At 36.4% G+C, this 24,289-nt stretch overlaps 1 pseudogene; it reads left to right on the top strand.

Moving 5' to 3' along the window:
• The first annotated feature begins 6,348 nt into the window (after positions 1-6,348).
• On the top strand, positions 6,349-7,251 carry LOC143597039 (uncharacterized; annotated as a pseudogene).
• Positions 7,252-24,289: the final 17,038 nt, after the last annotated feature.

The raw sequence follows: 24,289 nt of genomic DNA, 5'->3' as shown, positions 1-24,289 counted from the left end.
TGAACGGCGGCGTTTATCCGGCAAGGGTGGGTAGTCACCATCGATATGGTGGTGGTGGGGCCGGATTCGGTGATAGAAGGCAGTAGTGATGGCAGTGAAGTTGATGGAGGGTGGCGTTGGTGGCCGGAGTTGTCTTTCTGACTGCCGGTGACGAGAACCATTTTTCTGGCAAGCCCCCTTCCGGCTGCAATCAAATGGTCGCGGCTGTGTGTTTGGAGCAGCTAGGGTTGTTATATTTTTTAAGTGGGCTGTATATTGGCTGAATATTCCCATTTGGGCCGAAGACATCAGGCACAACTTGATTTTTGGGCTGATTCTAGATCAAGAAATTGACAATGTTACTTAATGTGTTGGGCTGGGCTTGCTATTTTGTGGACCTGCCATTTTATCACATAATTGGCAATATGTGTGATATTTTTCTTGGCCCGAGAAATATTTATATGTTCGGTGTTGGCCAAACTGAAGAAAGTCAAAGGTGATCGGGTTTTTTGTCGTTGTTGGATCGTGTTCAAAGCATGTTATTTCAATGTTATTTTCTAGGCGTTCGAGAATTTGAGGAACTTTGAACAAATTGGAAACGATTATGGATTTAAAGAGGATATAACAAGCTTTGTTCATATGATCGATGTCCCTGGTAGTTCTTCTGAACCTATACTGCTTGAAGATCCAAGATGGATAAAGAAACGATAACTCCTTCATGAATGAACTAGGTGGATCATACCTTTAAGGGGTGATTGAAGAGGCTTCGACTTTATCGGGTTGATTCGTGAATATGCGAGACACGGTTCGATGATGTTTTAATATCATAAGTCAAGGGGGTGATTGCAAGGCAATTATTTGTGACTTGCGATATCAAATGACGAATCCCGTTATATATTTTATGGTTAAGATAATAATTAAAGTGGGCGAGAAAACCGGACACGAAACGAGAGCTTTGGAAACGCGCGTTTAGCTTCAACGGGAAGACTTATAGAAAGTTATTTAGCAATAAATAGAACATTTTGTAGTCTTTTATGTGTGTGTTTGTATGGTGTTTTCACCCACCCAAGGGGAGCTCACCTTGGGTGAGGTCGGTTCTTTGTTATCAATATAAATCTTTTAACCGACAACGAGATCGTTCACTATCCTTTTTATATTTACATTATTTTGTTCAGTCGTTTGAATTCACTACACCGGTCTCGACACGTTTATCAACAGCAAAACCGTTCGGTGGTCGTTTTGGGACCTACAGCCTTAACCTCACCCTTAGCCACCCAAGCCATAACCATGCTTACCTAAACTTCCACACAACCAACATTTTCAATCACACCACCCGCTATTACCTAAAGCGTAGTCATTTCAGCCATTCCATTGTCAAGTGGGAAGTATAGGAGGTCTCCGGTATACCAGAATCCTATCCTCGATAGGATTTAGGCACCAGAAAAGTTAAATGAGAAAAAGGTCAAACAGGAACACTTGTTTATCAAGTTTGTGAAGGATCAACAAGTGACAAATGAGAAGGTTGTGAAGGAAAGAGACATGTTGGTTGCTCGATTTGCTCATCTGGAGAAACACAGGGAGGTTGATAGAGCCTTGATTGAGAGTCAAGTCCTGTGGATTGAGACTCTACAAAACCAAGTCAACAATCAGCACACCTTGTTGACTGTTACAAAGTTGAATGTTAAGCGTCATGATGAGGTGATGCGTCTTGAATCAAGGGTCTCTCTTCTTGAGACTGATCTACCTTCCTCCTCAAACCTTGCACAAAATTTGAGGAGAGAGTTAGACTCAGGTGTTGATAGGACGATTATGGGGTTCAAGGACTTGATACTCGAGCCCGTTTATTGGAAGGTGAATCGAGTTCCTCAATAAACACTGGAACTCTGATTGGTCAAAATGTTGAACTGCGAGCTGAAGATAAAAGAAAGACTTAAACCTCTGATAATAAGCATGAGCTTTTCACAAATGCTCAAGTGCAAGTGACTGAAGGTCTGGTCAATTGATATCTTGGAGTTATTGAGATCATGAAAATGACAAATGATGATATTGAAGATTTCAATAACCGATTGAAGATCGTGTTCAGAAGCTGAACCGACTCTGACTCAGATAATGACTAAGACAATAAAGGGAAAAGGAGACGAGTCGCGTTGGCGGATATCATTGCTGATTCTCAAATTGTTGGTTCCAAGAACGGTGCGAGTGCAAGTGTGCTGGTGTTAGTGGTAGTGAAGTAGAAGTGGTCATTAGTACGATCATTGAGACCATTGTTTCTTCTACTGTGAGTGTTGAGACCGTTGCAGTGGTTGCTCCAGAGGTTGGAGCTACAAACACTGTGAACAAGGAAGAAGTTGTAGTTGAAGAGGATGACGGTGATGAGGAGGATGAAAATGAAGATGATGAGGAAGACGATGATGAGGGTGATGATTTTCATGACAGTTTTGATGAATTGCATAATGGTGGCGGTAACGATGATGTTAATGGTAATGGTAGTGGTGGCAATGGAACGAGTCAGCAACATGAGGACTCGCCAAGGGATGCTATTATTGATGATCCCGCCAGGAAAATCAGAGACACGGGTGCTGCTTTGGAGGCTAAAATCTCCTCTGTGTTTTAATGTTGATGATATTGAAGGTACCGATTCTCCAGTTCAAGAAATCGCGGAACATGACATGGAAAATAAAGATGATGATGATGGTATCAACTACTCACCGAACCCGGACACTCCGGTTCGTGGTGAGCATGCACATCAAGTTCAGGAGCCAGTAACTGTGATTGCTCTTCCAGCAACTGGTGGTGAATCTTCTCAACAATCGAGAAGAAGAATGAAGAAACGACACTACATGATAATGGTTGCAAGTCTCAGAGACCGTCTCTACCCATATCACGATGACTCCCCGATCATATACTGCAAGTGGCACCCGTCTAGCAAAACATGAGCAATCCGACGTGCCAATGGGGATCTGACCTACATCTACTACACAGATATGCACACATTGTCTGAGCTCGACATGAATTATTTCAAACGATTCGTAGGTCCAGGAGCTAGTGAGGAGGAGCTTCAAGGATGGTTTATGAGATTCTTAGCAGAGAGTGGAAAAACGACTACCCTAACTTTAAACTCAACAAGGATAAGTCGTACTGTCACCAAACTGAGATTGATCCTGTGTCAGGAAAGAAGAAAAAGGCCTGGAGGTACAAGACCCACAAAGATGGGAGGCCGTTCTATCATGGAAAACCATTTCTTCCCAACCTCTTTCATGATTTTATCTATTGGGAGTTCGATAACATCACCGGAGAGGTTGTCATCCATTATGAAAGGATGTGCTTCCTCTACTTCCTTGATGAGCTTGAACTGGTTGCCGTCAGCAAGAAGATACGCTGAAGTTGTACATCTCTCCTTTGGGCACAGTCGAATACGTTCGTAGAGACAGCTCTTATATAATATTTGAGAAGTTCAACAGGTTTGTTCACTTCCTTGTTAACAATCAACTATATAAAAACGACTAAGGCTTCGATTATGAGACCGACTAAAGACAAGAGCTAATGGATCAAATACTAAAGACAAGAAGGAGATTGTAGGTCCCGTTTTGTATTTTATTCTTTTGTATTTGCTTAAGCTATTAATAATGTATTAAATTAGCTTGTCGGTTCGTTTATGTATATTTGGGTCTGAGGTCATGTATTTAGAGCCCATTGGGCCTTTTATAATGCAAGACTAGTATGGCATGTCTTCACCTATAAAAGGTGAAGCATGCACATACTAAACACAACCTTTTGCAAAAAAATTATTTTATCCATTCACCGACTCCTCTTGACTCTCCATTTCCTTTCTATTTCGGGTAATAATCAAAAACAAGCAAGATCCGAGATCACGGTTGCTTACTAGTGATTTCCGCTAGCTAATAAGTGAGATTGATTCAAGAACTTAGTTGTTTGATCCGTCACGAGGACCTACAAGTGATTTCTGTAGATAGGCACATACTGAACTGCGATAACCATATGCCTTTTCATCTATAAGCATCAGTTGTTTATTAGTATCAGGTAGACTTTCAGGAAGAACATAAACAAGACCATCAGCAGTAACCGTTACAGGTCTATGAGGTCCATTTTCTACATATTGTATCATTGTAAAGTCATTTGCTCTTATGAAGTTCTTGTACCTCCATTTCCAATTCCCAAAGTTGTTTCCAAAGTTCAAGAGTCTAGGTGGTTTTTAGACAATTCCAACTTCATTTTCAAGTATCAAGAAGCTCTTTAACAATTCTGGATCATAAGATATCTTAATAAACTAATCAGTAAAACACTATGGCAAAATAGTCTTAAAATCAACAACAATCTCTGGAAAATTCGAAGTACTGGGAATCGCAATCGCACGTGAACAGTAATGCGAATGCGATTGGTAACACTTATGCGAATGTGATTGACTGAATATGCGATTGTGGGAAAAATGGGGTTCTGAGTGAGCAGTAAAGCAATTGTGATTGGTAACACTTATGCGAATGCGATTAATGGGTATGAGATTCTGTGAAAAATGAGATTGTGAGTGAACAGCAATGCGATGCATTTGGGTGGAAATGCGACTCTCAGGGAATGCGATACGGTTGGGTGGAAATGTGATTGTCAAGGAATGCGATGTGATTGGTATTTCCAAATGCAATGCGAATGTGAAATAAAAAACGATTGCGATTGACACACAAATGCAAATGCGATTTGTGTTTCAAATGCGATTGCGATTTAGTCCACAATGCGATGTGATTTGATATTTGGAAAAATGAAATTGCTTAACATGTTGTTTTTGCACGGACTTTCAACCAAACACCCTTTTTGCGGATTAATAAGTCTTAGAAAACCGAAATAACCAGTAGCACTAACACACACTTGTCAAACACCAAAGCAAGACCAAAATCCAAGGTTGTGACCTAAGAACCTTAACTAGAAAGAGCTGAAAGCTCTTATACCAATTCTAGACCCTTAAAACGGATCTCATAACGTGTTCTTGAATCAATCTCAATTATATGCTAGCAGAAATCACATATAACTAACCGAGATCTCAGATCTTGTTGGGAGTTTGAGTTATTTTCTATAAAAGGAAAGTGTGAGAGAGAGTTGGTGGGAAGAGATTCTTACAAAAGGTTTTGATATGTATGGTCATGCTTCACCTTTTATAGGAAGAAGCATGACATATATTCTTCTATTATATCAGCCTAATGAGCTTGTTTATACAGGCCTTAGACCCAAATATACAGATCAAAGAAATAAAAACACTAAATACAAGCAACAATAAAATGAAATAATGCATAAAACTTTATAACAAAAGTGGGCCTTACATGCATACATCATTCATGCATAAGATACACATTACACACGTACATAATATACACATGATACATACATATAGTGATCTATTATTACTCATGAAAATATCTTTGATGGAGGTTACCTTTTTATAGCGCTTTGTGAACCACGTGTATATACAAAGAGTTTTATTATCTTGTAATATCGTATGTAAAAAATAAAAAATATATAAAAATCAGAATGGGTTGAATATTCGTAACTTCCGATAAAGGATACACCCGTGTACTGCTTTTCAATAAGTGAAGAATGGTCCCCAATCATTAGTATGTTTTTTTACTACACCGATAGCTTACATGAACATGTGATTTAGCCCTAATACCATCATCAGCCATTGATGTTCCTTCATCTGATAAGGTGTTGTCTGCTGTTCCTCACCGGCCACCGTGGCACCCCTTCAGCCTTTGCTTTATATCTTAGCTTGTACTATACTTTTACCTTCTATTATCCATGCGAGCTTAGCTTCATCTCAACCAACCCTCTTTCTCTCAAAAGTTTTAAGAAATGACAAGTGAATTTGGAGAGCTTTTTGCTTCGAATTTATGTTCATCTTTTGTTTAACGTACCTGAAATCTGTCAGCTGGTGAGTTTTCGGTTCAGTTTTAGCAGATTTTATGTGCTTTTTGGTTAATCTTCTTTTCTCTGAGTGTGGTTGCTGACCTACATTTTGTAAGATCTGGAATTTATGTGTCATGAATTAAATATAGTATGATTTCAGCATACCTGAATGTTTTTGTAGGTAATTTGTTTTTTTTTGTATGTGTGTTTATGAGCTTAATTCGTTAAGATTTTAGCTAATTTCACTAATCGGAATGCCTTTCTAGCTACAATTTTCTTACTGCATGTGTGTTTGTGTAGAGAACTGATTGATGTTTTGATAATTATTAAGTGTAACTAATATTGTTCAAGCTTGTTTTTCTTGGAACAGATCTCTTATTTTTCAAGGCCATAGCGTTTTCTTATGGTTACAGCTGAAATTCCTACTATTTTAGTTTGCTTCAAATAGAAGTTGCAACAATGCGTGAGCTAGATAATTCAAGTTTTAGAGAATCGGATCTTACACCAAAGAAAGAAAGCACGAATGGTGGTAAGAATAGTTCTAAGCCTAACTTGACCACATCCTCATGGACAAAGCTGAAAGACCCGAGAATTGTTCGGGTTTCGAGAGCTTTTGGTGGGAAAGATCGACATAGTAAAGTTTGTACTTTGAGAGGATTGGAGATAGACGAGTGAGGTTATCTGTACCAACTGCTATTCAATTGTATGATCTTCAATTCCGTCTTGGGCTTGATCAACCAAGTAAAGTTGTTGATTGGTTGCTTGATGTCGCGAAACATGAAATTGATAAACTCCCCCCTCTCCAAATGCCTGCTAGTTTCGCTCAAGATCTTCAATCTATGATCAACGTTGCTTCTCAATCCGAAACTCTTGAAGGGGTCAGAACGCATACTAATGGTGTCACTTGGGAGGATTATTGTAATCCAAATAAATCAAAGGAAAAAGACCATTTCTTTGTTCAATCAAGTGACCGGTCTTCATCCGTACCAGTTATGTTCAACAATGCTGTTTCAAATGGTTCTTTCCTCAATTTGAATCCTTCACATCTATCCTTATCGCAATGCGGAAGCTATGGATCAATGTCATCTCCTCAACAAGAAGACACAAGTCGTAACTTCAACGTTAATGTGCCGGGGTCTTAACTTCTCATGTACCCGCCACCATCTCATGACCCTAACTCGAGATATCAGTTTGACCCAAAGCAACTGAACTTCGAGTTGTTGAGTTCCTCTTCTTCAAGTTCACATATCCCATTTGTTTCACCTCTATTCACATTTAACCAAGGGATGATCAGACCTTTTCACTTAAGTATGAGCCCCAATTCTCTTTCTGAAGAAAATGATTGTGATAAAGGGAATTGATAAGCACCCTTTGCGCGCATTGCATTCAGGTTATTTCATATGATTAAGAAAACCATGTGTATGTACTTATCTAATAAAAAGAGAGACGTCTGGTATGTTTTCTAATTCTTTTTGTTAACTCAAACGATAATTGAGAATCCCAAAATTGCAAAAGGTTGCAGCTTGTACTTTCAGTGGTAAGAATCTTGATTCTTTTCTCCCTCCTCAATATTTATGTAATGTTGATCATACACACCAATATTACTCATTTTGCTCAATTCAGTGTCAAATCCAGGAATTTTTTTCAGTTGGTGCACCAGTTATAAATGCCTCAATTTCATTGAATCGAATATAAAAATTTCGGTTATGTTCGATGGTTCGGGTCGGTTCAAGGATTCGGGTCGGTTCATTACATAATAATTAATTCTTTACCACCGGTTTAATTTGCTAATCATAATCTAAAATTTAACAAATAATTTTACAATTAAAAATATCAAGAACAATTAACAAATGAATCTAAACTCAACGTCACGGTCGGAGGATTCGAGGAAGAGTAGCAACTAGCAAGGCTAGAGGAAGGCGGCAGGAGAAAGGCACGAGCTCAGGGTAGACAGTGGTGGTCTATGGTCTACCGGATTATGCGTAATCGTGGTGGCGAGGGGAGAAAGACAGAGAGCGACGTTTGTAAATTGTATCTCATAATATAAAAATTAAAAAAAAAAGTAGTCTAAAACGAATAATTTGAACCTGTGACCTTCAGATGACCAACTCAAAGAGTTATCCATCAGACCAACAACTTAAATTTTAACCAAGACGGTTCATTCTAATTTATAAGGTGGTTCACTCTATTATTTTCTATATACTAATACACTATTATTTTGAAACTCGGGTGGTTCCTTTGAACCACCCATTAAAGAGGTGGATCCGCCCATGCCTCATCTTCGTTTTAGTTGTTTGAGTGAAGTCTTCTCCTCCCACGTCCTAGATTTACTTAATTTACCAAATTATACTTAATTATGTAGTTCTTATTTAGTATCTATCTACAAGCAATGTGTCTAAACATGTTAATTGCATTTGAGTTTGGGCATCACTTATAAACCAGTGTGATCTGCCTAGGTGTTATTCAGCTGATCATTTTGATCCGTTTTAGTTAGATAATTAATCAATTTAAGCCTTAAATAAGCTAGGTTCGTTATTTATTTTTCTTTTTCATGACAACTAAAAGAAGCTTATTTATGAAACCGAGAAAGGTGTTGATGAGAGAGACCGGTGATGAGGGCCAGTGTCAATTATGCATCAAACCCAATGCACCAGTAGCTGATGTGGGTGCAGCAAAAAGCTTAATCAAAGATGTAATACTGGTAGTTCCACAGGTTAATAATATACCGACAAAAGGAATCGAAGTTTAATTTTGTAAAGTCTAGGGCTCCATTAGTTTGTTTATATTTGTCTCATGGTCTTAATATAACAAAATGATTCAAATGAACTTAAACCAAGCATTTGTTCTATATCATAGGGTCAACATGACTTGATTCGGCCACTTATAGCTTAAAAGTGATTATTTTTTTTCAACAACACAGTTGTGAACTATCTCCGATATCCGAGTAAGTATATCTGACGGAATGTCAACCGTTTATACAGATTATGGTGTTCCAGCCTTGACTTACTTAGGAACATCATCAAAGAGTAAACTCACTACTGTAAGAAAACCTTTTTGAATCAAGTGTCGAAATTAAGGCGATAAAATATCTCAAGCCTCAACCATACCCGACCATTGGTTTTTAGTTGATTTAGGTGTTTGTGTTCACCCTCGGTATCACATATAAATTATTGAAACTTTCAAGGCAATATATCTATACTATAGATAATACATGAGACAATGGTAAATTATAAGACACTTGATTTTAAAAGTTTTACAAATATTAATGGATAAAGTACATGTGTTAGTAGGGGTATACTTGTCTATTAAACACAATTTATTCAACTTGCAAGTTTGGTCCCTCATCTTTAACCATATTATGTTTTTAATTAAATTTTAAACTAACTTACCACCCATGATTTTTAAATGACTATAACCTTTTCATACGTTGATATTTTTATTAAAAAATTACAACAAAAAACGAGCATTTTATTCTCTTTAATTTATTTTGAATATGATATTTTTATAATTATTTCAATTTAAATAAACTAATATGTTACGTAGGGATTTTCATTGTCGGTTTTAATGGTTTTTAAGTTAAACTTGTGAGCTCAATCATTAATACTAATTTTTGTCGTCCTGAACCATTGAAAGTTAAAACCTAATCGTTATCAATGATCTGGTTCAAGTTTGCTTTCACAATTTAAACTTTAATAATAAATTTAGTTTTAAATAATTATTAATTTAACTGTACCATCAATTTTAATTAAACACCAACATAATATGATACTTGAGGGTATTATAAATAAAGAATGATAATTTTAGCCACATAAATGGTAAACAATAATGAAAGACATAGGACGCGAAATAATAACTACAAAGATTACAAAAAGAATCATACTGCAATTAGGTTAATTTAAAGTTGTAATAACCAAGTTATTTGTATTAAAAAGATTATGTTTAATTACATTTTAACTATATCTAATATATATAACAAAACATATCTAATAATTAATAATAAAAAAAGATTAAAATGCATTCAACCTTTACATTCTGGTTTGGTTTCATATGGCCGATTTCCAGTATAAACCGTGAATCAACCGTTCACTACGTTTTGAAGGTTTTGAAACCGACAAACTTACCGAAAGTAAAAAAAAGAAAAAAAAGCCAAACCAAGACGGGTTTAAACGATTTCAAGGTTTTAATTGAACCATAAGCACTCATATTTGTTACGTGATTAACAGGGTCTCTGTTCAAACACTCGTTTCATCGCACGAACACCTGTCTAGTTACTCTTAATTCATAGAATACCATCGTTTCATATATAGAATCTGATTGCTTTCACTCTTTGAACTAGATGATTTGCTTTTATTTATTTTTATTAAGAAAATTCAATTGATAATAATTAAAAGAAAGAATTATAATATAATGACCTGGTGCAAGCATTGCTTGGACTACAACTCCACTCTAACTAGCTAGCTAGAAATATAAATTTCTTATAAGCTCAAGTTCAAAGAAGAGGCAGCAACCTGTAACATTCCAAAAATATCCATATCAATTTTGTCAATTTAGAAAGTTGAGGGACAATTTAGTCATTTAGCTAAAATAAAAATATAAAACTCTCTTGAAACGACACATGTCCGATAACTAATAGGATGAAATCGACATGCGCCCGATGACTAATATAGTGAAATTGACACATGTCTAATGACTAATCAAATAGATTGACATGTGTCGCCACATGTCACATGAAAGGACATGTGTCATCAAAAGAATGAATGGTGGCAAGAGACGGTCCGACCGGCGGTATAAGAAACAACTATAAATAGTGGTCATGGGTTGCTCATTTGTGACATCCCGAACACCAATCCACTATCACTTCCTCGAAGTGTGTACCACCGAGTTGGAGTCCCGACGCCACTCTATAGTTTCTACGTTTCATACCCCGACGCCTTACGTATAGTCAAAGTACTCCTCGTTCTTCCTTAAGCGTTATGCCCATTTAAAGGTAAGAATTATGTTTAAGATTATTCAAGTTATAGCTTAAACTTTAATCGAGGCTATGGCCTTTAACCATGAACATGTTTTATAAACATTCACAAACGAGTTTTCATAAACGTTACTTCTTAATGAAGTAATGTTAACAAAAGATATATTTTGACGGGCATGTAGTAAACTGTAAGGGTAATGTCACTAGTAGTGAGTTTCTTGCCTAAGGAAAATTAATCCGTACAAATCCCAATCAACTGCGGGACCCGTTTACTTACCTGAAGAAACTCACCAACGTGCTAGAACCTATTAAGCCAAATCATGATATACATAACGTCACATAAAACAAAGTGTTTTCATTCACAACCAAAGTGGTAAACTTTATCAAGGTTAAGCTTAAAGGTAATAGCTAAATCAAGAAACACCATTCAAAATATTTATACAAACCTATTTATGTATAGGTTAATATCATTCTCATATTCAATCAAGGTTTCAAACGCACACCGACGGTACAGGTGAATACGTTCAAACTTTTTCATAATTTATAATGTGAATACGTTAACCTTTACAAACAGTCAAAACATATTTATACTCTATAAGATGAACGGGTTGTTTGTCTTAAAGAGTCAGTCAACGTTTACATGAGATTACGTGATCTCTAAAATGTTATAATGCAAGATAGAAAATAAAAGCAACTCAGACCGATTACACATGTGTCTGGATCCAAACATAAGTGTTCAGCCTAAACAGTCAAGTGCTACGTGGCCGAGGGCTAACAGTCATAACTAGTTCTCCATTAGGGGCTACGTGGCTCGGGGAACACTTTTGTGGGTGTAGGGTAGGGGTACAAATCCCGGAAGTAGAAATACTTCTGCTGAGCTTGTACAGAAAACTATATTTGTATTGTAAGTGTTAATTAATTATTTTTAGAGTCATATGTGTTCACCAGCACATAGATTACGTATTTTCCCAACCCAATGCAGGTAATTAAGTACTTATAAGAAGTAGCAAGGATTGGAGTCGTCGTGGAGTTAGAAGCGCGTTACGATATGGCTCAGCTTTTGTTATCAAAATCCTTGTAATATAAACTTACATTTTGTAAACGAATACTTGGGTATTTAATTCCCAAGTAAATTTTCAATTTAAATTAATATTATATTCAACCTAAAGTCTTCCGCTAAAATTAACCCATAAACTCTGATATATTTACAAAACAGGTGCCAACTATTGTTCACATTTCTAGGCCATAAGTCGGGGTGTGACAGGTTGGTATCAGAGCCATCGGTTTCAACGAATTAGGTATTAAACATTAGTACCTAAGCTTTAACCTTAAAGTTATTATAATTATTATTCGTAGGGATAAGATATGATTGTAGCGATGAGATAGGATTGGTGAACTTCCTATCCCTAAATCTAAATAGTGCAGATGTCTTATGTTAACTATCTTGGTTATAGACGCCGAGTAGCCATTCGAACTAAAATGACACTCATTCGCGAACCATCAGATATGGTAAGCAGTGATAGTTATTACACAATTTTTTTCAATTAAAACCAACCAATAGTTCCCGTGCAACTTTATGGGAGTCAACCCGTGTATCTCCTTGGAAGCCAGCGGCTTCCAATCGAAAAATCTCTGATGATACCACCAATAACATTCCTCAATATTATCCATCTGAAATCCCACTTTATCATCCTTCTGAGGAGCAAGAAGTTCAAAGTAAAATTGAGCAGAAGATTGTTCCAATTCATCAAATTGGATGGACTGCCATTCTGATCAGAGTAAGTGGCATTTCGGATCGCCACCACCCAGTTATCAAGTCCCACAATGTGCCGCTGGACCAAGCCGAAAACCTAAGATGAGGGTTACTATGCCCTATGAAAATATATCATTTCAATCACCATTCAATAATCCTTATGAATCGGAAGAGGATAGCGAAGAAGAAGATGAGGAATACGAAAATCCTTATCTTCCTCCATATTTAGGACCAAGACCTTCAATCTCTTAGCAAGCTAATGAGATTCGAGAGGAGGCTAACCTTATCGAGGAATTTTATAATACTAATGTTCCCGATGAGGAAATGCATGCATAGTTGCAAATCCACATCTTTATCTAAGAGAATATGCTTTTCTCTTCCCAGCTGTATCTGCACCAACGAGATATCCTAAACCACCTAATGCGGTGATGGACGAGCTGAAAGTGGACAAAAATAAAGTAGGAAAGAAAATCATCAAGAAATGTGATAATATGAAAAATCTTGTTAAGAAGTGGATTAGGGATTAAGAATAGCTGCTATGAATCGTTCTTGACTGTTATGTTTTCTTTCTTGTAAAATAAATAATGCCATAAAAGAAAGTGTGTCTTTTCTTAAATCTTGTCTTATTCATGTAACAACATGTCTGGACAAGAAAAGGCTAACAGTAGTCCCGAGGTTCAAATAAACAACAAAGAAAAGACTGTAGAGAAGAATATTCAAGCGATACCGACGGATTATGTGCTCGGTATTCGTGATTTGATAAAAAAGGCTGTTAATCCACATTACGAACTAACGAAATATGATCCTAGTCGAATTGCTTCTCATTCAAACAAGAGAAGTAGTCGAAGTAGGAGCGAAACCGTAAACTCAAGAAAAGAAACCAAGAAAGAAATAGAACCTGAGAAAAAGAAAGAAGAAAGTGATCAAAGCTCAATCGCCGAAAATGACCTTCGTGATAGAACTAAGAAATTAAAAATCCAAGAAGGTTGTGACTTTAAAGTTTTCAAAGTCTATAACCCAAAAGAGTTTCATGGAGACAAGGGAGATATTGTTATCCTTCGATGGTTGGAGGAGATGGAGTCTATTGTGTTGATCAGTAAGTGTACCGAGAGGGAAAAAGTGAAGTATACCTCCCAAATGTTCAAGAGAGAGACATTGGAATGGTGGAATACCCTGATTGAGGTCAAGGGTAGAGAGAATTTGTATAACTTAGAATGGAAAACATTCAAAGAGATGATACTTAAGAAATTTTGTTTGATCAATGGGATGGATCAAATTCAAACCAAGCTATGGAACCATAAAGTTGTTGGAACAAATCTCAAGGAATATAATACTAAATTTCTTGAGTATAATAGGATCGTCCCTCACTTGGTCACTCCCGAAATTAATTAAGTAACTCGATATATTTACGGACTACCAATTGAGATCCGTGACTTGGTTCGTTCTCATACGCCGTCCACAACAGAATCTGCCATGGAGTTGGCTGGATATTTAATGGACGGAATGATCAGGAATAGGGATGAAAGGAAGACGGATGATGGTAAGTCGATGGTTGGAGGAAAAATGAAGAAGGTAGAGAGGAAGAAAGGAGGTACATTTGCGTATAATCGTCCTATTTTCAAAACATGTGGTAGAAGACATTTTTGGGAGATGCCAACGACTCCTAAGTACCATTACGTGGAATATTTGCAAGAAGACAGGTCATGTTGAAGCCGACTGCAAGAGGAAGGAAGTGGTATGTTTCGATTGTGGAGAGAAGAGGAATTTTAGTATGGAATGTCCAAAAAGAAAACCAACAACAACAATAGCTAGTGCAAGTGGTAGCGGTTCCAAGACCGATACCAAGAAAGAGAATGTGCGTGTCTTTATGCTTGATACCTAGAAGGCTGCAGATATACCGGACGTGATCACTGGTACGTTTCATGTTAATAATGTTTATGCTAGGGTTTTGTTTGACTCGAGTGCAAACCGGAGTTTCATAGATTATAAGTTCTGTAGTCTATTGAATGAACCTTTAGTTAAATTAGATACTGCTGATGGAAATGTGAGTATAATAACCGAAGCCTTAAATAATGCCACAATTTCCTTAGTCGATCACATTATACCTGTACGATTGTTACCCATGACATTAGCAGGTTTTGATGTTGTTTTAGGTATGGATTGGTTATCCTCTAACCAAGCCCGTATCTTATGTGATGATAAAGCCATTGACATCCGAACATCTAATAATAAAACCATTTGTATCACCGAAGATAAAGAAGCAGGAAAGGTCGGAATAATTTCTAAAATAAAAGCAAGTAGTTGCTTAGGTAAGGGATGCCTTGCATTCATGGCCTATGTAACTAAAGAACCCGAACCCAAGAAAATAGAAGAAGTACCAGTTGTATCCGAATTTAAAGATGTGTTTCCTGACGAATTACCTAGAATGCCACCATATAGGGAAGTAGAGTTTAGAATCGACCTCATACCAGGAGCTTCGCCAATAGCAAAATCTCCATATAGACTAGCACCCACCGAAATGAAAGAGTTGAAGACAATTATATGAATTATTGGAAAAAGAATTCATACGATCAAGTTCGTTACCTTGGGGAGCTCCAATTTTGTTTGTAAAGAAGAAAGATGGATCAATGAGAATGTGTATAGATTACACGGAGCTAAATAAGGTTACAATCAAGAATAAGTACCCATTACCAAGGTCCGATGATCTGTTTGATCAACTTCAAGGGGCAACTCATTTTTCTAAGATTGATCTTAGATCAGGATACCATGAATTGAAAGTACAAGAAGAATATATACCGAAGACGGCTTTCAGGACTACGTACGGACATTATGAGTTCACCGTCATGCCTTTTGGACTCACTAATGCTCCGGCAGCTTTCATGGACATGACGAATCGTATTTGCAAATCATATTTTGATAAGTTTGTTATCGTATTCATTGATGACATTCTTATTTATTCCAAATCCAAAGATGATCATCAAGTACATCTCAAAATCATACTTGAAACCTTAAGTAAATAAAAGTTGTACGCCAAATTCTCTAAATGTTAATTTTTGTTACCAGAGGTACAATTTCTTGGCCATATTGTAAACGAGAATGTATTCAAGTAAACCAAGCAAAGATAGAAGCCATTACAAATGAGAGAAACCCAAAACACCAACACAAGTTAGAAGTTTTATAGGATTAGCCGGATATTACCGAAGATTCATACACAACTTCTCCAGAATAGTTGTCCCATTAACTTCACTCACTAGAAAATCAATTAAGTTTGAATGGGGACCGAAACAAGAAGAAGCATTTGAAACACTTAAACAAAAGTTAACCAATGCGCCTATTCTGGCCTTGCCAGAAGGATTGGATAACTTTATCATAAAATGTGATGCTTCACACACGGGAATGGGATGTGTTATGATGCAAGGAAAGAAAGTTATCACATACGCTTTGAGACAGTTAAAAATTCATGAAAAGAATTACACCACACATGATCTCAAATTGGGCGCTATAATTTTCGCATTGAAACTATGGCGACATTATCTGTATGGTGTAAAGTTTGCATTATACATTGATCACAAAATTTTAAAGCATATATTTGATCAAAAGAAATTGAATATGAGACAAAGGCGTTGGATGGAAACTTTAAACGATTACGATTGTGAAATCGTATATCATGAAGGAAAAGCCAATGTAGTGGCCCATGATTTAAGTAAAAAAGAACATGAAAAGCCTAAAAGAGTCCGAGCTCTTAGACTAGAACTTAGAATTGATTTAACCAACCAAATTAAAGAAGCTCAGAAGTTAGCACTGGAAGAAGGAAACATTAAAGCCGAGAAGGAAAATGGTACCATCGATCAGTTGGTCAAAGGAGATGACGAAATACTTAGACACGGCAAAATAATTCGGGTACCGATAATTGGAAACTTAAGAGACAAAATTTTAGAAGAAGCTCATAAGTCAAAGTACATGATGCATCTGGGAAGTGACAAGATGTATCACAATCTGAAGGACGAGTACTGGTGGATTGGTTTGAAGAAGGATATTGCTCTATATGTTGCCAAATGCCTAACATGTTCTAAAGTAAAAGCCAAACATCAAAAGCCGTTTGGATTACTACAACAACCAGAAATCCCAATTTGGAAATGGGATATGATAACCATGGATTTCATCATGAAGTTACCCAAAACTTCTCGTCAAAATGATGCAATCTGGGTTATTGTAGATAGACTTACCAAGTCTGCTCATTTCATTCCAATACAAGAAACATATAGCATGGATAAGCTAGCACAACTATATATCGAAAATATAGTATCTCTACATGGTGTGCCGCTATCCATTATCTCTGATAGAGATAGTCGTTTTACCTCAAACTTTTGGTCAATTTTTCAAAAATCCATGGGGACTCGATTAAATTTAAGTACCGCATATCATCCCCAAACAGATGGACAAAGTGAGCGTACGATTCCAACTAATATAGAAGACTTGCTTCGTGCCTGTGTAATGGATTTAGGAGGAAGTTGGGATACTCATCTTGCTCTAATGGAATTCTCGTATAACAATAGTTATCATACGAGTATCCATATGGCAACGTTTGAAGCACTATATGGACGAAAGTGTAGAATACCTGTATGTTAGTCAGAAACAGGTGATAATCAATTGTCAGGACCCGAAATTGTTCAAAGAACCACTAATCAAGTAATACAAATACGTGAACGATTGAAAGCGACTAGAGATAGACAAAAGCGTTATGTTGATATTCGCCGCAAACCATTAGAATTCAAAGAAGGTGATAAAGTACTACTCAAAGTATCACCTTGGAAAGGTGTAGTACAATTCGGAAAGAATGGGAAATTGAGTCCACGCTTCGTAAGACCATTCAAAATACTCAAAAGAATTGGAGCAGTTGCTTACCGACTGGAGTTACCCGAAGAAATGAAGGGCATTCACGACGTATTTTATGTATCGAATCTACGCATGTGTTTAGCCGACAAAAATCTTTCCATGTCGTTGAAAGACGTTAGATTCAATGAAAAACTAAAATTTGGGGAACAACTGATTCAGATTGAGGACAGCATGATCAAGTTCCACATGCGCAAGAGACTCAATCTCGTAAAGGTTAAATGGGATTCAAGAAATGGGCCCGAGTATACGTGGGAGCTCGAGTTAGAAATGAAGAAAAAGTATCCCTATCTATTCCAATAAATCTCGAGGACGAGATTATTCAAAAGGTGGGGAGGATGTAACATCTCGAAAATATCCATACCAATTTTGTCAATTTAGGAAGTTGAGAGACCATTTAGTCATTTAGCTAAAAAAAACTCTCTGAAGCGACACATGTCCGATGACTAATGCGGTATAAGAAACAACTATAAATAGTGGTTATGGGTTGCTCATTTGTGACATCCCGAACACCAAACCACTATCACTTCCTCGAAGTTTATACGACCGAGTTGAAATCCCGACACCACTCTATAGTTTCGACGTTTCATACCCCGACACCTTACATACAGTCGAAGTACTCCTCGTTCTTCCTTAAGCGTTATACCCATTTTAAGGTAAGAATTATGTTTAAGATTATTCAAGTTATAGCTTAAACTTTAATCAAGGCTATGGCCTTTAAACTTGAACATGTTTTATAAACATTCACAAACGATTTTTCATAAACGTTACTTCTTAATGAAGTAATGTTAACAAAAGATATATTTTGACGGGCATGTAGTAAACTGTAAGGGTAATGTCACTAGTAGTGAGTTTCTTGCTTAAGAAAAAGTAATTTGTACAAATCTCAATCAACCGCGGGACACGTTTACTTACCTGGAGAAACTCACCAACTTGTTAGAACCTATTAAGCCAAAGCATGCTATATCAAACGTCACATAAAACAAAATGTTTTCACTCACAACCAAAGTGGTAAACTTTATCGAGGTTAAGCTTAAAGGTAATAGCTAAATCAAGAAACACCATTCAAAATATTTATACAAATCTGTTTATGTATAGGTTAATATCATTCTCATATTCAATCAAGGTTTCAAACGCACACCGACGGTACAGGTGAATACGTTCAAACTTTTTCATAATTTATAATGTGAATACGTTAACATTTACAAACAGTCAAAACATATTTATACTCTATAAGATGAACGGGTTGTTTGTCTTAAAGAGTCAGTCAACGTTTACATGAGATTACGTGATCTCTAAAACGTTATAATGCAAGATAGAAAATAAAAGCAACTCAGACCGATTACACATGTGTCTGGATCCAAACATAACTATTCAGCCCAAACAGTCAAAGGCTACGTGGTCGCGGGCTAACTATTATAACTAGTTCTTCATTAGGGGCTACGTGGCTCGGGGAACACTTTTGTGTGTGTAGGGTAGGGGTACAAATCCCGGAAGTAGAAATACTTCTTCTGAGCTTGTACAGAAAACTATATTTGTATTGTAACTGTCAATTAATTATTTTTGGAGTCATACGTGTTCACCAGCACATAGCTGACATATTTTTCCAACCCAATGCAGGTAATTAAGTACTTATAAGAAGTAGCCAGGATTGGAGTCGTCATGGAGTTAGAAGCGCGTTACGTGATGACTCAGCTTTTGTTATCAAAATCCTTGTAATATAAACATACATTTTGTAAACGAATACTTAGGTATTTAATTCCCAAGTAAATTTTCAATGTAAATTAATATTATATTCAACCTATAGTCTTCCGCTAAAATTAACCATAAATTCTGATATATTTACAAAATATGTACCAACTATTGGTCACACTTCTAGGACCTAAGTCGGGGTGTGACACAACCCCCAACAGTTTATGAAATAACCGACATAATTCTTTATGTATGCTGGAAGTCGTTCATTATCAATATAACATGTTGGAGTTTTAGTTATTGTTGGGATCAGGGAGTTCCACCAGGGTGTCCTGCACGCATTTCCTCACTCCCCTAGATGATATGCCCTGAATCACTTGTTGGGTTCGTAGGCCTTGTTTGACCGGTTTATTATTTGAAGTCAAAAGAGAGGTCTGGGCAGCCGCGCCCGAGTCAAGCCCGGTTTAGATTTCTTGTTTACTAAGATGCAAACCCTAGTTGTTTCTCTATACTATATGTATCTATATATATATATATTATGTACTTGTAATCGTTGTCACTCAATAAAGAAATACCTAGTAGTCGCCCGTGAGCGTAGGTCGATTTAGACATAACCACATTAAATTCTCGTGTTTTTTTATTGCTTTCGTGTTTGTGTTTATTTTCGTGTGTGCATTAATCCTAACAAGTGGTATAAGATCTACGATTCTTGATCGGGATCACACGAAAAATACATTGAGCCTTCTCTTACGTCGTCGTGACACCAATAGTAGTCGCTAGGGTCGAGTCATTGACATCGTGTGGTAATCGCCGCCGCTAGGTCCGACTGCCGCAGATAAGGAAACTGATCGCCTACAAGAGTTACGCTACCCGTCCGCTAACGCTTATCATTTTCAGCATTTGTTTTATTTTCAAAATCAACTTACCACCACTTAGCCACCATGTATCGTTGTTTAGTTGAGACTCCGGAGTACAGTACGATATCGATTTTGAGGCAGAAGCTTATTCGAAATATTCTCACTAGGAGTGTGTGTTTATTAAAGAGAGGCGTGACCGGGGTTATTTATCTTTGCACCAATAGCAAGAGTTGACCGAAATTTTGACTCTTTCTTTTTTTTTTTTATTCTGCTTCGGATAACGTATAATACATAGGCTAGAGGCCTAGTTGGTTTGATTTGTGGACTTTAAGAAAAAAAAATCAACTTTTTGTGTGGATCAAGCTTTCCTTATTTCGGTTCAAACGATTTATCGGGCAATTTAGCTGAGGCGTAAAGACAAGAAATTTTAACCAAATTCGATTAAGCAAAGCACAATGAATCAAGATCCTTTTTTTATTTTTTAAAGAATAGTCGTTAATTTTTAGTTCGTTATTCCATTGCATTTAAATAGTTATATTTTTAACAAAGTTCAGTAGAACAACCGTTAAGTTCATGCTCGTGCCATTATATACATGTTTGTCTCTATTTTTATCCAGGTTTTTTGTTTAGTCATTGTCGTGTCAGACTAAGGAAATGTTCGATACATAAGTTTGATGGAAAAAAGTTTGGTTGGTTGAAAATGTAGCTTGAAGTGCTACTTTTTTAGAAGGACTTAGATATAGTTTTTGAGGATGAAAAACAAAAAAAGTTGTCTAAAGTAGATTGGAAGAAGTGAGACAAAAAGGTTAGGGCTTGTATTACTTTGTCGTTGGCGGAACCTTCTCTTCTACCGCAGATTGGCGTCGATACACAGCCCAAGCCATTATTCTTTTCTATTTGTTATTTTTTTTGCCTAATTATCGATTAGAAGATTTAGCTTGTATGAATCGCTATTGGTTTGGCACCAATAATGGGAGCCGCTTTAGTATGTTAAGGATATATATGTATCCATAAAATTTTTTCAGGAACAAGCAAATTAGAATTCTTTTTGTCTCTATTTAGAGTTTTTCGTTTATGTCTTGGAATGGATTCATCTTTTTCTTTTCTATTACAATTTCTGGATTATTATATGATGATTTTGAAACTTTCCATATATAGAAAATAGTGGAGTGTTGGAGTCTTTCTATTGATCGGTCATGTCATATAGGCCCGAATTGGAACATCAAGTAAACCACTACGCGTGGTATGATGGAGGAACTATCCAACAGGTATGAGAAGCCCTCAGCATCGAATAAGGTCTAAAGTGACAACAAGAATGAAATAGGGTGGGTCAGTTAAAACGCATATTAACCATCTTAATTTGATCATGTCCTGCTTAGTGTCAATCAACATTAAGTCTGATGATGAAGTTTAAGGCCTATTGTTATTATCCTCTTTCCTCGACATTGGTCTCAAATAGTGATTGCAGTTTGTTGTTCTTCTATAAAAATTACATTTTAGTGGGATTCGGGACCTAATTCTGCAGAAGTTCATGTGAATCATCAAGTAATATGTTGTTCAAAAAAGGTAGGGGTAAGTGAAAAGAATGAGGTAGTGGGAGAAGGAAGAGGAGTCAGTCTAAAACTCCTAAAGATATCGTATGCTAGAGTTGTAAAGAGATGGGATACTTCAGAAATTAGTGACGAATGGTAAGAAAGAAGTGAATGTTAGAGAAGACGACACATAATATTCTTTACTTTATATTCTTGAGAATAACGTTGATTCTTGTGTGATTGATTTTGGTGTATCGTTCCATGCCACTTACTATAGTGAAACGATGAAGAATCTTAAGTTTTGAGACTTTGGAAGGTTCAACTTGCAAACGATGATATGCTAGAGGTTACGGGTATGGGAGATGTTGTTTTGATAACTTCAGCAGATACTTCTCTTACTTTGAAATATGTAAGGGTTATTCCAAGTTTGAAGAAACATTACTTTCAGGTGGGCAGTTGGATGACCAGCTTTGGGAATGGGCAATGGAAGGAAGTCAAAGGGTATCACGTGTTGGCTCGTGGAAAGAAAATGGGATCGTTGTATATGGTCAATATATCGTTAGAAGGAGTTGAGCCAGTTCTGATGAAAGATAAAGTCTAGTTCATAGAATCTCGTTGGCGGAAGATGGTTCATGTTGCAACTAATAAACCTAGAGCCAAAGTGAAGATTCAAGATGAACGAGCTAGGAAGGTTAAATCAGTCGGGTGACAGGGTGATAGTGGGAGCACATGTCGTTTATCAGTTACAGTTCCAGGTCGACAATGGATTAAAAAAACCAATATTCCAGTTGTAAAAGTTTTTCTAGTTGATTACTTGCTGAATATGAAGAGTGTTTGTTCTCAGGTTATTTCAGGATACGGCAGTTTGTTTCGGTGGGAGCTGGTAAGGGAAAAAACGTGTCATAGGCAGGTTTAGTCATGACTAAAGTGTCAGGAATTCGGGGAGCTTCAATGGGCCTTCAGGTTAATTAATGAGAAGGCAGTGCCAACTAGAAGTTTAATGTGTAGATTATTGAATTACGATAAGGAGTGAATACTAGAGTACTCAAGACCTTCGAGTGGTAGATTGTTGGGTTCGTAGGCCTTGTTTGGCCCGACGTATTATTTGAAGTCAAAAGAGGCAAGTGTGGGTAGCCATGCTTGAGCCCGGACCGATTTAGATTTCTTGTTTAATAAAATGCAACCTAATTTTTTCTCTCTATATATATTATCTTATATACTTGTAATCGTTGTCCTTCAATAAAGAATACCTAGTTGTCACTCGTGGACGGAAGTCAATTTATACTGAACCATGTTAAATCTCCGTGTTCATTTATTGCTTTCGTGTTTGTGCTCAGTTTCGTGTATAGGTTAATCCTAACATCACTAATACCGAATAATATTACAAACACAGCTATCTTAACATTACAACATTTGACTTGACTACAAGTCTAACTTGTTATATTTGTTGACTACGTACATATCTTTTCCCATAAATATTACGTCCTCCTCCATTCACATAGTCAATATACTTAATAACCTAATGCACATTAAATATATATATATATATATAGAAAGAGAGAAGATTATTTCAGAAGTTTTTTTACAGCGAATTGAGAATTCAATCTTCCTCATATAGTTAGTATTCAATTTTTTAATATTTTATTAATTATAACCATTAAATCGCTAGCTATAATTCCATAAATAAAAATGATGATATTTATTTCTTTTATTTTACTTTTTTATTTCAACTAATTAAAATATTTAACAAACTATATTATTAAACACTAAACTTGGGCAAGTATCGATTTTCCATGTTTTGTTTGTCGGTTAAACGATTTTCTTAAACATTGCTTTCATATTTTTATAGTTTATCTTTACAATGACCGAAACTTTTTTCATAATTTAAAAATATATCATTGTCGCATTGTTGTAGATATGTGTTTCTATGTTTGATACCTCACATTTAAAATATTTTTTTGGCTTACTAATTTATGTTTACGAATTTGTGTTGGTACCAGCTGATATTAATTGAATTTCTGTTGGTTCGCATCTATAACGTGCCAGGTTTTTTGGTTCTACATATGATAATTTGTTGTATTTTGGCATTGAAATGTTTATTTTTTTTGTTTAGTTTCGATGTCGTAACTTGATACAGACTGACTTCGCGTCGGCTTGCAGCGAGATTATGATTTAATGTTTTTACTTATGTTTTTTGTTCGATTTAACGGTCCAGTCACGAAGCGCGCGCGGGATCCTAAATCCTAGTTATGTTAAATATAGGGGCACAGCAAACGGTGGGTTTGCACAATATATAATCGTCCAAAGTCGAACACAAGAAGTATAAGGTTCTAAAACCAAAAATTTATTAAGCTCATCTAAGGTCATGTGATATTAGAGTTTCTTTGAGCCTAATACTTGTCTTGCCAACTAGCGGACTGATAGCTTCCTACTCATACTCAATGCTCTTGGAATGGAAGTCTAATCATGCGTGAAATACAAGCTAAAACAAGGTAGCTCACAGCTGTACGTACTATATTTAAAGTTTTACGTAACATTTTGTTAGAGTTGCAAGTCGGACACATCACCTTGTGCCATAAAATTGAACACTGATGTGCTCCAATTTGTGTATTATAATCAAATAATTCATACATAACCATTTTTAATTCATTTTCACACAATTAGATACCAAATATGTTTTTTATTTTTATTTTTTTGTGAAATT

Source organism: Bidens hawaiensis, unplaced genomic scaffold, assembly GCF_021521415.1.
Source record: "Bidens hawaiensis isolate Kalapana, Puna unplaced genomic scaffold, B.hawaiensis_p1.1 tig00047508_1, whole genome shotgun sequence".
NCBI lineage: Eukaryota > Viridiplantae > Streptophyta > Magnoliopsida > Asterales > Asteraceae > Bidens > Bidens hawaiensis.
Note: the sequence above shows the minus strand (reverse complement) of the source record. Positions and strands in the feature narration are given on the sequence as shown.